This window comes from Sminthopsis crassicaudata, chromosome 3 (genome assembly GCF_048593235.1).
Source record: "Sminthopsis crassicaudata isolate SCR6 chromosome 3, ASM4859323v1, whole genome shotgun sequence".
NCBI classification, from domain to species: domain Eukaryota; kingdom Metazoa; phylum Chordata; class Mammalia; order Dasyuromorphia; family Dasyuridae; genus Sminthopsis; species Sminthopsis crassicaudata.
In genome coordinates, this window is record NC_133619.1 from 423,004,110 (window position 1) to 423,018,039 (window position 13,930).

Consider the following 13,930-nt stretch of genomic DNA (forward strand, 5'->3'; position numbering starts at 1 on the left):
AATGATACCTGCCCCCCATCACATAACTCTCTCTTAGAAGAGACTATTTAAAAATTAAGAGAGTTTGAAGAAAAATGGGGAAAGGAAAGAGAAGCTATGAAATTGGAGTTGGAAAAAATAAAGAATTCACAGGACATTCAGGGAAACAAAATTTGTGAATTAGAGAAGGTTAAAAAATCACAGAAAAGTAGGATTTCTGAATTGGGAAAGATAAAAAAATCTCAAGAAAGTAGGATTTCTGAATTGGAAAAGATAAAAACGTCTCTAGAAAATAGGATTTCTGAATTGGAAAAAGAAAATAATTCTCTAAAAAAAATTAGGGAAATGGAAAAAAATTCAAGAGAGCAAAATAATTCATTTAAAAATGAAATTGGGCATATAAAAAAAGAAGTAAAAACTGTGAATGAAGAAAATAACTCCTTAAAATTCAGGATGGAACAAAAAGAAATGAATGATTCAGTGAGAACCCAAGAATCAGTCAAACAAAACAAAACAAAAACAAAAAAAAACAAAAAAAGAAAAGAAAAGCTGGAGAATAAAATCAAATACTTACTGGGAAAATCTATAGACCTGGAAAATGGATCTAGGAGAGATAATCTGAGTATCATTGGACTTCCAGAAAACTATGACCAAAAAAAAGCCTAGATTCTATTTTACAGGAAATCATCAAAGAGAACTGTCCAGACATAATAGAAACAGAAGTGGAAATAGACGTCGAAAGAATTCACCAAATTCCTTCTGAAATCGACCCTAAAAAAAGAACACCACGGAATATTGTGGCTAAGCTGCAGAATTACCACACAAAGGAGAAAATCCTGCAAGCAGCTAGAAAAAAACAATTTAAATACCAAGGAGTCACAATAAGGGTCACTCAAGATCTGGCTGCCTCCACGTTAAAAGATTGAAGGGCATGGAACCTGATATTCCAAAAGGCAAGAGATCAAGGATTGCAACAAAGAATAAACTACCCAGCTAAGTTTAGCATTTTCTTCCATGGAAGAAGATGGTCATTCAGTGAAATAGAGGAATTCCATATGTTTCTAAGAAAAAAAAAAACAGACTTTAACAAAAATTTTGATCTACATTCACAAGACTGAAGAGAAACAGAAAAAAGGTACACAGAACACTTGAGAACTGTATCTCTGTTGTGGACATATAGAGAGTACGCATGGATAATTTGATTTTACTGATATAAAAAGGGGGGTATAGTAAAGGGAAGGAGGTAGTAGCAGAAAAAAGGGGAAGGAGTGATAAAAAGATGGAAACTATATCCCAGGAAGAGGCATAGAAAATATACCATATCTGAGGGAATTTAGAGAGGGGGAGAAACATTGTGTGAATCTTACTCTCATCATAAGAGGCTCAAAGAGTAAATAAGTGACATATTTGTTTTTCAGAGAATTTTCTCTCACCACATTAAAAGGGGGGAGAGGAAAAGGGAAAAGGAAAAGGAGAATAATGGAAGGGACTTGGAGGGAAGAGGGAAGGATACTAAAAAAAAAAGAGGGCTGCACATCAAAAGTGGGGTCTATAAATTAAATATCGGGGAAGGGGTTCAGGGGGGTCAGAGGAAAAAGCATAATCTGTGGATAATATGATGGCAGGAAGTACAGAATTAGTAATTTTAACTGTAAATGTGAATGGGATGAACATTCCCATCAAACGGAGACGACTAGCAGACTGGATCAAAAATCAGATACCTACAATATGTTGTTAACAGAAAACACACTTAAAGCAGGGAGATACATACAGAGTAAAGGTAAAAGGTTGGAGCAGAATCTATTATGCTTCAGGTAAAGCCAAAAAAGCAGGGGTAGCTATCCTTATCTCAGATGAAACCAAAGCAGAATTTGATATAATTAAAAGAGATAAGGAAGGAAACTATATCCTGCTGAAAGGTAGCATTAATAGTGAAGCCATATCAATACTAAATATATATGCACCAAGTGGTATAGCATCTAACTTTTTAAAGGAAAAGTAAAGAGAATTGCAAGAAGAAATAGGCAGTAAAACTATAATAATGGGAGATCTCAACCTTGCACTCTCAGATTTAGACAAATCAAACCACAAAACAAATAAGAAAGAAATTAAAAAAGTAAATAGAACATTAGAAAAACTAGGTATGATAGACCTTTGGAGAAAACTGAATGGCGATAGAAAGGAATATACTTTCTTCTCAGCAGTTCATGGATCCTATACAAAAATTGACCATATATTAGGATATAAAGATCTCAAAATTAAATGTAGGAAGGCAGAAATAATAAATGCCTTCTTCTCAGATCACAATGCAATAAAAGCTACATTCAGTAAGAAGTTAGGGGTATATAGACCAAAAAGTAATTGGAAACTGAATAATCTCATCTTAAAAATGACTGGGTGAAACAGCAAATGATAGAAACAATAATTTCACCCAAGATAATGACAATGATGAGACATCATAACAAAATCTGTGGGATGCAGCTAAAGCGGTAATAAGGGGAAATTTTATATATTTAGAGGCTTATTTGAAGAAAATAGAGAAAGAGAAGATTAACGAATTGGGCTTGCAACTTAAAAGGTAGAAAAAGACCAAATTAAAAACCCCCAACCAAAAATTAAACTTGAAATACAAAAATTAAAAGGAGAAATCAATAATATTGAAAGTAAAAAAAAATATTGAATTAATAAATAAAACCAAGAGTTGGTTTTATGAAAAAGCCAATAAAATAGATAAAACTTTGGTAAATCTGATCAGAAAAAAGAAAGAGGAAAATCAAATTGTTAGTCTTACAAATGAAAAGGGGGATCTTTCCACCAATGAAGAGGAAATTAGAGAAATAATGAGTTACTTTACCCAACTTTATGCCAATAAATTTGATAACTTAAGTGAAATGGAAGACTTCCTCCAAAATTATAGGCTTCCTAGATTAACAGAGGAGGAGATAAATTGCTTAAATAGTCCCTTTTCAGAAAAAGAAATAGAACAAGCTATTAATCAGCTCCCCAGGAAGAAATCCCCAGGACCAGATGGATATACATGTGAATTCTACCAAACATTTAAAGAACAATTAACTCCAGTGCTATATAAACTATTTGAAAAAATAGGGGATGAAGGAGTCCTACCAAACTCCTTTTATGACACAGACATGGTACTGATACCTAAACCAGGTAGATCGAAAACTGAGAAAGAAAATTATAGACCAATTTCCTTACTGAATATTGATGCTAAAATCTTAAATAAGATATTATCAAAAAGACTTCAGAAAATCGTCCCCAGGATAATACACTATGATCAAGTAGGATTTATACCAGGAATGCATGGATGGTTTAATGTTAGGAAAACTATTAGTATAATTGACCATATTAATAATCAAATTAATAAAAACCATATGATCATCTCAATAGATGCAGAAAAAGCATTTGACAAAATCCAACATCCATTCCTACTAAAAACTCTTGCGAGTATAGGAATAAATGGGCTATTCCTTAGAATAATCAGGTGCATATATTTGCGACCGTCAGTAAGCATAATATGCGAACGAAATAAACTGCAACCTTTTCAAATAAGATCAGGAGTGAAACAAGGTTGCCCACTGTCACCATTACTGTTCAATATAATACTAGAAACACTAGCCTAGGCAATAAGAGCAGAGAAAGAGATTCAAGGAATTAGAGTAGGAAATGAGGAAATCAAACTATCACTCTTTGCAGATGACATGATGGTATACTTAGAGAACCCCAAAGACTCTGCTAAAAAGCTATCAGAAATAATTCAGAATTTTAGCAAAGTGGCAGGATACAAAATAAATCCACATAAATACTCAGAATTTTTATATATCACCAACAAAATGCAACAGCAAGAGGTCCAAAGAGAAATTCCATTCCAAACAAATGTTGAGAGTATAAAGTATTTGGGAATCCATCTACCAAAGAAAAGTCAGGGATTATATGATCAAAATTACAAAACACTTGCCACAAAAATTAAGTCATATTTAAATAACTGGAAAGACATTCAGTGCTCTTTGATAGGCCGAGCAAATAAAATAAATATGACAATACTCCCCAAACTAATCTATTTATTTAGTGCTATACCAATCAGACTCCCAAGAAACTATTTTAATGACCTAGAAAAAATCACAACAACATTCATATGAAAGAATAAAAGATTGAGAACTGCAAGGGAACTAATTTTTTAAAAAAGTCAGAGGAAGGTGGTCTAAGTGTACCTGATCTAAAGCTATATTATATAGCAGCAGTCACCAAAACCATTTGGTATTGGCTAAGAAATAGACTGGTAGATCAGTGAAACAGATTAGATACAAAGGACAAAAAAGGGTACATCTATAGCAATCTAATCTTTGACAAACCCAAAGATACCAACCTTAGGGATAAAAATTCATTATTTGGAAAAATCTGTTGGGAAAACTGGAAATTAGTATGGCAGAAATTAGATATGGATCCACACTTAACACCATATACCAAGATAAGATCAAAATGGGCCCATGATTTAGGCATAAAGAATGAGATAATAAATAGATTAGAGAAACAGAAAATAATCTACCTCTCAGACCTGTGGAGGAGGAAGGAATTTATGACCAGAGGAGAACTAGAGATCATTATTGATCACAAAATAGAAGATTTTGATTACATCAAACTAAAAATTTTCTGTACAAACAATACTAATGCAAACAAGATTAGAAGGGAAGTAACAAATTGGGAAAATATTTTTAAAGTTAAAAGTTCTGACAAAGGTCTCATTTCCAAAATATATAGACAACTGACTGTAATTTATAAGAAATCAAACCATTCTCCAATTGATAAATGGTCAAAGGATATGAACAGACAATTCTCAGATGATGAAATTGAAACTATATCCACTCATATGAAAAAGTGTTCCAAATCACTACTGATCAGAGAAATGCAAATTAAGACAACTCTGAGATACCACTACACACCTGTCAGATTGACTAAGATGACAGGAACAAATAATGATGAATGTTGGAGGGGATGTGGGAAAACTGGGACACTGATACGTTGTTGGTGGAGTTGTGAAAGAATCCAGCCATTCTGGAGAACAATTTGGAACTATGCCCAAAACGTTATCAAAATGTGCATACCCTGATCCAGCATTGCTGTTATTGGGCTTATATCCCAAAGAAATACTAAGGAGCGGAAAGGGCTCTGTATGTGCCAAAATGTTTGTGGCAGCTCTTTTTGTAGTGGCCAGAAACTGGAAGATGAATGGATGTCCATCAATTGGAGAATGGTTGGGTAAATTATGGTATATGAAGGTTATGGAATATTATTATTCTGTAAGAAATGACCAGCAGGAGGAATACAGAGAGGCTTGGAGAGATTTACATCAACTTATGCTGAATGAAATGAATAGAACCAGAAGATCTCTGTATACTTCTATGTTGTATGAAGATGTCTTCTGATGGAAGTGGATATCTTCAACATAAAGAAGATACAACTCACTTCCAGTTTATTGATGATGGACAGAAATAACTATACCCAGAGAAGGAACAATGGGAAGTGAATGTAAATTGTTAGCACTATTCTCTATCTACCCAGGTTACTTAAACCTTCGGAATCTAATACTTAATGTGCAACAAGAAAATGGTATTTACACACATATATTGTATCTGGGTTATATTTAACATATGTAAAATGTATGGGATTGCCTGTCATCGGGGGGAGGGTGTGAATGGAGGGGGGATAATTTGGAAAAATGAATACAAGGGATGATATTATAAAAAAAATTACTCATGCATATATACTGTTGGAAAAATCTAAATAATAAAAAAAAGAATCAATTCACAAAACAAAAGTAAAATTAAAAAAAATGGAAGAAAATGCAAAATACCTCATTCAAAAGAACTGACCTTGAAAATAAATTCAGGAGAGATCAGCTAAGAATTACTGAACTATTTTACATCCATAATGAAAAAATATATAGCTAACATCTTTCAAGAAATCATTAAGGAGAACTACCCTGAACTCCTAGAGCCAGAGTATAAAATAGCCCTTGAAAAAATATACTGGTCATTGCCTGAAAGAGATTCCAAAATGAAAACTACAAGGAATATCATAGCTAAATTTAAGAATTATCAGATCAGAGAAAATATTTCAAATAGTCACACAGAAACAATTCAAATACTGAGGAGCCACAGTCATGTTTACTGAGGACTTATCAACTTCCAATTTAAAGGACTGAAGGGTCTGAAATGTAATATTGTGAATGGCAAAAGAAGTTGGACTGCTGCAAAGAATCAACCATTCAGCAAAATTAAACATTAACTTTAAGGGAAAAAATGATGCACATTTAATGAAGTTGCTGAATTTTATTTACCTTTAATGAAAAGTCCAGGGCTGAACAGAAAATTTTCCCTTCAAATACAGAACTCAAGAGAAACATTAAAAAGGTTAAAATTAAAAGACAAAACTATATTTCTTCTAAAAGTTAAAAACTTTACATGTGTATATTGGAAGATAATACATTAAATTTTTGAGAATTGTATCTCTGTTAGAGATACTTAGAGGGCATAAACATAATTTTACTTTTTTTGTGATGATACCAAAAGAAACTAGAGGTGGAAAAGGAACCATACTGGAAGGAGAATAAAAGGGAGATAAAATAGGATAAATTATATGTCATGAAGAGGCAAAAAAGATCTGTTACAAATGAGGGAATGAAGAGAGGAGAATGAGCATTGTGTGAACCTTAATGTCATCAGATTTGGGTCAAAGAGAAAATAACAGAAATATTTAGATAGATAAACTTGTCTCATTCTACAGAGAAGTAATAATGGAAAGGGGAAAGAAAGGGGGGAGACTAATATAAGGGAGAAAAGAATTAAAAGGAGAAAGATTAAAAAGTAGGTAAGGGCTTTAAAGGGCAAGGGCTGTTTTAGAGAAGTAATGGTGAGAAGCAAAACATTGGAGTAGGAAGGAAAGTGGGAAAGGAAAGAGAAAAATATAAATAGGGGAATATATGATGGTGGGAAATACAGAGTTAGTAATATTAACTTAGAGTGTGAACAGAATGAATTATCCCACAAAATGGAAGTAGGTAGAAGTCTGGATTAAAAGCCAGAAACCTACAATATATTATTTATAACATATACATTTACAGTAGTGATATACAAAAAAAAACTAAAAGACTGGAGCAAAATCTATTATGCTTCAGCTGAAGGTAAAAAAAAAAACAAAACAAAACAAAAAAAAAAAAAAACCGGGGTAGTGATCCTGATCTCAGATCAAACAGCAAATATAGGTCTATTTAAAAGTGATAAGGAAGGGACCTATTCTTTGTTAAAGGGTACCATAGATAATGAAATAATATCAATACTAAATATATATGTACCAAGTGGTAAAACATCTAAGTTCCTAGAGGAGAAGATAAGAAGAAATAGAGAGCAAAACTATACTAGTGGTGGATCTCACTAATTAAATTGAACTACAAAATAAAGAAGAAAGAAGTTAAGCAGGTAAATAGAATTTTAGAAATCTTAGGTATAATAGACTTTTGGAGAAAATGGAATGGAGACAGAAAAGGAATATACTTTTTTTTTTCTCAGCAAGATATGAAACCTATAATAATTGATCATAAGAACCTCAAAATCAAATGCAGAAAAATAGGATTAGTTAATGAATCTTTTTCAGATCCTGATGTAATAAGAGTTACATGTTACAGGGAAAAATAGAGTAAAAATATATTGGAAACTTAAAAAATCTAATCCTGAAAAATGAGTGGAAGAAACAACAAATCCATAGACACAACTGATAATTTCATCCAAGTAAGGAGACAACATAACAAAATTTATCAGATGCAGTCAAAGTAGTTCTTAGGGAAATTTTTATATGTTTAGATGCATTCTTGCATAAAATAGAAAAATAGATCAATGGATTGAGAATACAATAAAAAAGCTAGATAAAGAACAAATTTAAAAAAAATAAATACCAAATTCGAAATTCTGAAAATAAAAGAAATTAATAAAACTGAAAGCAAGAAAATTATTAAACTAATAAACCAAACTAAAAGTTGATTTTATGAAAAACCAACAAAATAGATAAAGCTCTAGGTGATTTGATTTGATAAAAGGAAAGAAAGAAATCATATTTTTCGTATCAAAGATGAAAAGGGTGGACTTACAACCAATGAACAGCAAATTAGAACAGTATCGAGAGATATTTTTCCCAATTGTGTATGCCAATAAATCTGATAATATAAGTGAAATGAATGAGTAGTTACAAAAATGTAGATTGCCCAGCTTAACATATTAATTTTTGTGTAGGTTCTATGTACCATTGGAAAAAAAAAATGTATACTCCTTTTTTGGCTTCATTCAATTTTCTCCAAAAGTCTATCATACCTAACTTTTCTAAAATGTTATTTAACTTATTTTTTATTTATTTTGTGGTTCAATTTAGTTAGTTCTGGTGGAGAAATTAAGTAATTTAAGTTACTTAAATAATTCCATTTTATAAAAATAAATTGAACTAGGATTAATCAATTCCCAAAGAAAAAAATCTCCTGGGCCAGGTGGATTAACATGTGACTTTTAACAAACATTTAAAGAACAATTAAGTCCAATACTATCCGAACTATTAAAAAAATACCCAAAGAAGAAGTCTCATAAAATTTGTTTTATGACACAGTTATGGTGCTGATACCTAAACCAGGTCAAAGCAGAGAAAGAAAATTATCAACCATTTTCCTAATGTATATTGATGCACAAATCTAAAACTAAATATTAGCAAAGTAATTATAGAAAATCATCACCATGACCATACATCATGATCAAGTAGGATTTATACCAATAATCTAGGGTTGTTCAATATTAGGACAATAATTAGCATAATTGACCATATAGATATACAAGCTAACAGGAATTGTATAAACATCTCAATAAATGTAGAAAAGTAATTTGAAAAAATCCAACACACATTCCCATTAAAAACACTGAGTATAGAAATAAATGAAGTTTTCCTTAAGATGATCAGTAGCATCTATTTTAAAATATCAGCAAGCATCCCCAGTAAGATAGGGGGAGAGGAGCAGAGCCAAGATGATGGAGAGGACATATACATCTTTCTGAGCTCTCTTTTACTCTCAAAATAGCTTTTATGTAATTCAGCTTTGGAATAAGTGCTTGACTGTCAAAACCCACAAATATCGGGAGTACAACACATTACCAACAGAAAATAATTTTGAAATTTGCAAGAAAAGGTTTGTTTTTGCATGTGGGCAGGGATGGAATGGGGTTAGACCAGGTGCAGAATCAGGCAGGTAAGCAGTGAGAGCATAGGAAACAGCTCACACTCAACAGAAAGGAGATGGGTGGGATGTGGTCTTCACAGGCTGAAAATTTGCTGGAAGAATTTTACCACAATGTTGGCTATTCTCCTCTGGCAGAAAACTAGTAGATCAACAGAAAAGCTTTGAATGCAGGAGGTAAAGACCATAATCCCAAAACACTAGAGTCTCTCTAGACCTGACCACATCCACCCAGAACCATCAGGGACTCATGACGATCTCAGCACACAGCACTGATATCAGCACAGATGCTAATCCCAGTGCTGATCCCAACATAGCCATTGCTTTCCCACTGCTGCTTCTCTGCTACTTACTGTTATATGTTGAGGAAGCTTGGTAAACCCACATTGCATCAAAAGCAGACTACAGCTTTTTTTTTTTTTTTTTTTTTTTTGCTTTTTTTTGGTTAAAATGAGTAAAAAGACAAAGCAGCCTCTAACTATAGATAGATTCTATACTGAAAGAGAGCAGACTTCAAACATTGAGGAGACTAAAAGCAGATTGTCTCCAGATGAGGCCCCAAATGGTAATATAATATGGTCCCCATCATACAAGGCTATCATAGAAGAAATTAAAAAGCCTCTTAAAAAGAGCTAGAAGAAAACTGGGGAAAGAAAAGGGAAGTTTTGCAAGAGGGTCTTGATAAGCCATGTAACTGATTAAAAGATAGAGTGAATAAATAAACCAACTCCCTAAAAAGAGAATTAGTGAATTGGACAAAGAAAATAACTCCTTAAAAAATGAAATTGGTGAAATGAGAAAAAAAATTCATAGAACAAAAGAATTCATTTAAAAACTCATTTGGGCAATTAGAAAAAGAAATTTTAAAAAGTAAATGAAGAAAATAATTAATTAAAATCAGAATTGAACAAATAGAAATGAATGACTCAAGGATTCACAAAGAATCAGTCAAGCAAAACCAAAAAAAATAAAAAAAAAATAGAAAAAATGTTAAATAACCTACTTGGGAAAACAACAGATATGTAAAACAGATCTAGGAGAGATAATCTAAGGATTACTAGATTTCCTGAAAACCATGATGAAAAATAGAACCTAGACACCATTTCCAGGAAATCATCAAAGAGAACTGCAGAGATGTTATAGAAACAGAAGGTAAAATAGATATTGAAAGAATTCAGCAATCACCTACTTAAAGAGATACCAAAATCAAAACTCCAAGAAATATTGGGGCTAAATTCTAGAACTATCATACCAAGGAAAAAATACTACAAGCAGCCAGAAAAAAAAACAAAAAAGTCAAATACAGAGGAGCCACAATAAGGATTACTCTGGATCTAGCAGTGCTTATATTAAAGGATTGAAGGGCCTGAAATCTAATATTCCAAAAGGGTAAGGAACTTAGTATGCAGCCAAGAATAATTTACCTAATTAAAGTGAGCATTTTCTTCCAGGGAAGAAGACAGACATTTAATGAAATAGGTGAATCCCATTTATTTCTGAAAAAAAAAAAAAAAAAAAAAAAAAAGAACTAAACAAAAAGTTTGACAAAAATTTCTGGAAAAATTGGAAATCAGTCTGGCAGAAAGTAGGCATTGACTTATACTTAATACCAAAATAATATGAAAATAGGTTTATGATTTAGGCATAAAGAATGAGATTATAAATAAATTAGAAGATCATAGGATAGTTTACCTCTCAGACTTGTGGAGGTGGAAGGAACTTGTGGCCAAATGAGAACTGGAGATCATTATTGATCACAAAATAGAAAATTTTGATTATAGAAAGTTAAAAATCTTTCATACAAACAAAACAAATGCATAGAAGATTAGAAGGGAAGTAATAAACTGGATAAACATTTTTATGTTCAAAGGTTCTGATAAAGGCCTCATCTCCAAAATATATAGAGAATTGACTTTAATTTATAAGAAATCAAGACATTCTCCAATTTATCAATTGGATAATTGTCAAAGGATATGAACAATTTTCAGATGAAGAAATTGAAACTTTTATAGTCATATGAAAATCATTATTGATTAGAGAAATGCAAATTAAGACAACTCTGAGATACCATTACACACCTATCAGATTAGTTAAAATGATAGGAAAAGATAATGACTAATGTTGGAGGGGATGTGGGGAAACTGGGACACTGATTCATAATTGGTAGAATTGTGAATGGATTCAAACATTCTGGAGAGCAATTTGGAACTATACTCAAAAAGTTATCAAACTGTGACCCTTTGACCCAACAGTGTTTCTACAGGGCTCATATTCCAAAGAGATCTCAAAAGAGGGAAAGAGACCCACATATGCAAAAATGTTTGTGGCAGCCCTTTTTTGTAGTGGCAAAAAACTGGAAACTAAATGGATATTGGATATATGGATGTGGTATATGAATGTTATGGAATATTATTGTTCTTTAAGAAATGACCAGCATGATGATTTTAGAGAGGTTTGGAGAAGCTTACATGACCTGATGCCAAGTGAAATGAGCAGAAGCAAGAGATTATTATACACTGAAATATCAAGACTATATGAAGATCAGTTCTTATGTATGTGGCTCTCTTTCAGTTCTTATGCATGTGGCTCTCATCAATAATGAGATGATTCAAACCAATTTGAATTATTCAGTGATGAAGAGAACCATCTATACCCAAAGAGAGGAGCTGAATACAGACCGCAACATAGCATTCTCTTTCTTTTTCTGTTTGCTTGCATGTTGTTTTCTTTCCCAGTTTTTTTTCCTTTTTGATCTGATTTTTCTTGTGCAGCAAATTAACTATATAAATATGCAAACATATATTGGATTTAACATATATTTTAACATATTTAATACATACTGGACTACTAGCCATCTAGAGAACAGTGTGGGGAGAAGGAGGAGATAATTTATGCAGAAGGCTTTGCAAGGGTCAATGTTGAAAAATTATCCATGCATATGTTTTATAAATAAAAAGCTTAAAAAAAAGAAATGAGGCCTTTAATTGAAGCCTTGAATATAATTTTTTTTCAGTTTATTGCCTCCCTTCTAATCTTGTCTGCAATAGTTTTGTTTGTACAAGATTTTTTAATTTAATATAATCAAAATTATACATTTTGTATTCAAAAATACGCTCAAGCTCTTTTTTGGGCACAAATTACTTCCTTCTCTGCAGATTTGAGAGGCACACTGTCCGTTTTCTTCTAATTTGCTTATAATATAACTCTTTATGTCTAAATCATGAAACCATTTTGATCTTATCTTGGTATAGTGTATTAGGTATGGTTCAATGCCTAGTTTCTGCCATAACAATTTCCTATTTCCCCAGCAGTTTTTGTCAAATAGTGAGTATGTATCCAAAAATTGAGGTCTTTAGTTTTGTCAAGAATATGACCATAGTCATTGACTATTTTGTCCTGTGAACATAACCTATTCCACTGATCAAGTATTGTAATTCTTAGCCAGTACCAAATGTTTCTTAAGACTGCTATTTTACAATATAGTTTTAGATCTGGCCCACATTGCCCAACTTTATTTCCATTTTTTCATTAATTCCCTTGAAATTCTTGACATTTTGAATTTCCACATGAACTCAATTATAATTTATTCTAGCTCTGTGAAGTAATTTCATAGAAGTCTGATTAATGTGGCATTGGATAAGTATATTAATTTAGATAGTATTGCTATTTTTATCATATTCACTTGCCCTACCCATAAGCACCTGCTATTTTTTTTTCCAAGAGATTAGCTCTGACTTTATTTGTGGAAAATGTTTTGTAATTGTGCTCATATGGTCCCTGGCTTTGCCTTGGGAGGAAGACTCCCAAATGCTTTATGACATCTATAATTTTGAAAAACATTATATCTTTTTGTATCTCTTGTTGGTGTACATTGTTGGTAATATATAAAAATGCTGATGATTTCTGTGGATTTATTTTGTGTCCTGCAACTTTGATAAAAGTGTGATTTGTTTTTAGTAGTTTTTAGTAGATTCTCTAGGATTCTCTAAGTATACCATCATATCATCTGCAAAGAGTGATAATTTGATTTCCTCCTTACCTGCCCTAATTCCTTAAATCTCTTTTTCTTCTTTTATTGCCAATGATAATATTTATAATACAATATTGAAATATTGAATAACAATGGTGATAGTGGGCAAACTTGTTTCACCCCTGACTTTATTGGGAATGTTTATTATTTATACCCCTTATATCTGATGCTTGTTGATGATTTTAAATAGATGCTATTGATCATTTTAAAGAAAACTTCATTTATTTCTATATTCTCTACTGTTTTCAATAAGAATGAGTGTTGGATTTTTATCAAATGGTTTTTCTGTTTCTATTGAAATATTCACATGATTTTTGTTAGTGTGGTTATTAATGTAGTCAATTATACTAATAGTTTTCCTAATATTTAACCACCTCTGTATTATTGGTATAAATCCTACATGGTCATGGTAAATTACCATGGGTATAATTTGCTGTAACCTCTTTGCTAATATTTTATTTATAATTTTTGCATCAATACTCATTAGGTAAATTGATCTGTAATTTTCTTTCTCTATTTTGATACTATCTTTTTTTGGTATCAGCACCATTTCTAATGTCATAAAAAGAATTTGATAAGATTCCTTCTTTCCCTATTTTTCCAAATAGCTTCCAAATGAAGTAATCATTCTTTAAATGTTT